The sequence below is a fragment of the Coffea arabica genome, chromosome 6c (genome assembly GCF_036785885.1).
Source record: "Coffea arabica cultivar ET-39 chromosome 6c, Coffea Arabica ET-39 HiFi, whole genome shotgun sequence".
In the NCBI taxonomy this organism is placed as follows: Eukaryota; Viridiplantae; Streptophyta; class Magnoliopsida; order Gentianales; family Rubiaceae; genus Coffea; species Coffea arabica.
The window spans coordinates 28,343,066-28,347,120 of record NC_092320.1 but is presented as its reverse complement, the minus strand read 5'-3'; positions in this window follow the sequence as shown (position 1 = coordinate 28,347,120).

Sequence of the window (4,055 nt, the reverse complement as noted above, 5' to 3'; positions counted from 1 at the left end):
TTCATCCCAAGACTTACCCAATACTAACCATAATCTAGGTGCTAATCCTACTAACTTTACTGGTTTCTCCACCTAATCACTTGAGCCCTAACCCCACCAAACTAACTTTCCTTTGACTTAGGGTTTCATGACTAATCTGGAATTTGCTACTTACCAACCATACAAGTGAAATTTCCCATAAAATCAGCAATATAATCATCAATATAAACCATAAAACTACTCCATAATCATCACACAACCCATAAAAATGCATAATCACAACAAAAGCATCACTTCCATAGCTTCAAGATTAAAACCCCAAAATTTAACTTCCAAGTAAGATGATATACCTTCAAATAAGCTTTGTAGATGATCAAACCACAACAATCAAGTGCTCAAGTTACTACCCTAAGCTTCAAAAGCAAGATGGATGGTTAAAAATTGATGAACTTTGGAGGAAATTTCCGTTTCTTTTGCTCTCAAATTTCGGCCCTTTCTCTTGCTTTTTCCCTTGGTGATGGTTTCATTTATGTCTTGATTCCTCTTGTATATTCTAGAGTTAAGGTGAGTCATCAACCACTAAGGATATTTTGCACCCAACCAATCACATAAAAGATTACAATTTGCCTCTTAGCCCCTACACTCCAACTTGCATTTTATTCAACTCTTGCCCTTAAACATTTAATTCTTTGCAAATTAGTCCATAGGTCATTAACTTAATCTAGTCCAAACTAATTAATCTTACTTAGTTTCTCTACTAATCATCCCACTAACTTAATCATCTATACTTAACCATGCATTAGCATACACAAATGCAATTAAATAACAATCTTTTTACATTAGCTCAATTAAGGGTTTTAAACCCAACTTAAGGTTGTTCAATTAACAAAACACTAGGGAATTTACTAGTGTAAGACTTTGTAACTTTCTAATCCTACTTAACCTTTATAAAAGAAATCGAATCCGGTATCTACTCATACGAAAACATACATTAGCATGCATAATATTTACTACCACATAAACTTATGATTATTACGTAAACTAGGGTTTTGTGTAAAAATATCAAAGGTGTAAATCCATTAGGGTTTTAATAAAATTTCAAATTAATGTTTTTTTTATTCTAAAAGCAAAATCACATGTAAAGAATTACCATCATCCTTGAAATCAAATTTTATAGCAAAATTTAGCACTAATAATTCTTATTCAAAATTAAGGACGAATCAGGATCTCACAACCTCCCCCTCTTAGAAGAATTTCGTTCTCGAAATTCATACCTTCGGTGTCCCTGATCAGCCTAGAAATGGTTCCCTTCGTCCCTAATTTATTTCCTCCCCTCGACGTCTGAGGGCACTGAGCAACTAGGTGTTCATTGCTACCACATTGGAAACATCGCCGGTTTTTCTCTTTCTTCCAACTCTTCTGGTTCCGAACATCATTTTCCCATATGAGACACCACTTTGGAGCCCTTTTCCTGCCTGATCTTCCCTTGTTTTACCTTGATTCGGAGTCCCCACTGGTCGTGTACCATCGGCTTCCTTACTCCTCTTACTAGGTGGCTCGCTTCCCGAGTTTTGCCCACCAGTGTAGATATAGGTGTCAGATGGTGTTCTCTTTTTGTCACGGAAAGCTTTCACCTGACTCCTTGCCGTCTCTATTCGTTGTGCCTTTTCCAGGGTCTGGATGAATGTATCCAACTGGGCAGCCGCCAGTGCCTCTTGTATTTCCACGTTTAACCCCTGGACAAACCGACAAATTCTCTTTCGGTCTGTTAGTACTAACTCTGGAGCAAAACGGGAGAGTTTGGTAAATTGTGTCTCGTACTCTACCACACTTAACGGCCCTTGACGCAGACGGATAAAGTCCTCTTCCCGCCTTTCTTGAACAATCGATGGCAAATACTTCTCGTTAAACTAACGAGTGAAATTGACCCAAGTCCAGGGGGTCTGCTCTCGTTCCCACTTAGCCTTTATTACATTCCACCATGCTCGGGCTAGCCCCTCAAATTGGAAGACTGCAAAAGATACATGTCGTTCCTCTGGATACCTGAGCGCAGTGAATATATCCATCATGCGGTCCATCCATCCCTCAGCTAAGTCAGGGCAAGTTCCACCTATGAATTTCGGGGGTGCAAATTTTTGGAACCGTTCTAAGGCACGATCCACTCCCTCGTGATTGCCCGGATTATTTCCAGGGTTTCCGACATTATTCCCCAGACCCTGACCCTGTTGGTCCACCATTCGTGCCAGCAAATCTGACATCCGTTGTATGGCTGTAGCTACTTGGTTATCAGGTTGGTGGTTTGCATTTTCATTTTCTACCCTTTCGGGTTCTGGTCTCCATCCCCTACATTTTCCTCGGCCTCGGCCTCATCCCCTATCTCCCCCTCGGCCTCCGGCTTCCATTTGTTTTGAAAACTTTACCATATAAAACACCATATAAAACACACTAAATGATCAAAATTTTTGGACATGCATATACAGGTTTACGCCAAAGATATGCACAAATTAGCCAAAATGCAGTTAGTACCCAAAACACTACACACATCAATATCAAAACAAATCAACAGGACAACAACGTAATTCAAGTCAACGGTCCTAACGCAACTCCCCTGCGGAGCCCACCTAATCTAGCAGCACCGCCCCGGCTGACCTACGGTACAAACCTAAAGAATAGGTCCAAATAGCTAACTGCAACATTAAGTAAGAACCAAGTCGATTCACACTGGGACTGCCCATCTGTGAGGACCCATAATTTTATTATTTCAAAATATTGTTAAATTGGTCATTTTAAAAATATTTCGTACTCGAGTTACCCAAAAAAAAATACTAAAGTACATGAATTTCTCGAAAATAAATTTTACCGATTGGTTCTTTACGCGCATATTATTTTAATGCCCAAATTTTTTCAAGATGAATTGCTTATCGTGATTTTTTTATTGTTATATATATATATATATATATATATACTTGGATTATCATATTTTAGAGTTTTAGAATAAAATAAGTTGAATTTCCAAGTTCAAACGAGAAAACCCTTAAGTTTGACCTTTATACACGCGCGTGCCGAAAAGGCCCCGACATGCACATTAATTTGATTAATTGGAGATTTTAAGAACATGATATTAGACTACTAGTAATGTACTATTAATGTACTAGGGAAATTACCTCAGAGGTTTAGTGCATAAAAATTGCAAGCGAGCACGAAAATTGGACACGCGAAGACCCTAAACGGACCTAGCATGAGTTGACACTTAGACTTAACCATTAAGTCTCCAATTTTCTCCACTTTCATTACAAAATCTAATTTCACTCTCTCGCCTCTCTTCACTCTCTCTGTTTGGCCGAAAATAGGAAGAAGAAAAGGGAAGAAAAATCTAGCCAAAATTCTTACAAAATTACTTCAATCCACATCCAAATTTCATCATCCATTAGAGGGCTTTGATCCTAGCTTGGAAGAGGGGGCTGTTCATCGGTTTTCTTGGAGGAATTTCGGTCAAGATTTCTGCCCTAAAGCTGTCCAACTAAGTTCTTGAGGTAACTCACTCACCCACACTTCAATCTTGCAAAATTATAGCTCAAATGGAGCAAAGGCAGCATGGGTTTGCAACCTATGGTAGAATTTGGGTTGATTGGTTGAGTAATTATATTCTTGCAATTCCATGACATGCTCGAGGGTTTGAGGATGTTTATTGGTGGCTGATGTGATGAATTAACATGTTGTGGTTGCTGATATTGTGCTATGTTACATGTACATAGAATGATTGATGGAATGAAGTTGGAAGAAAGTTAGAAATCTGGAGAAGGTACTGTCTGAAATTTCTGACTTGCTGCCCGACTTTCTTGTTTGCTGCTGCCCTATAATTTCAAAAGTTTTTGGTGTTAATTGAGCTTCCAAATTGGTGTAGATATGTTGTGCTATGTGTATTGTGGTTGTCTACCAAAAATCAACCCAAATGGTTGGTTAAATTTTGAGTTACAAGTAAAGAAGCAAAACTGGAACAAGCTCCAGAATTTTCTGACCACCAACATTTGTGTAGCTATAACGTTTTTCTCCTTGATCGAAATTGAGTACCGTTT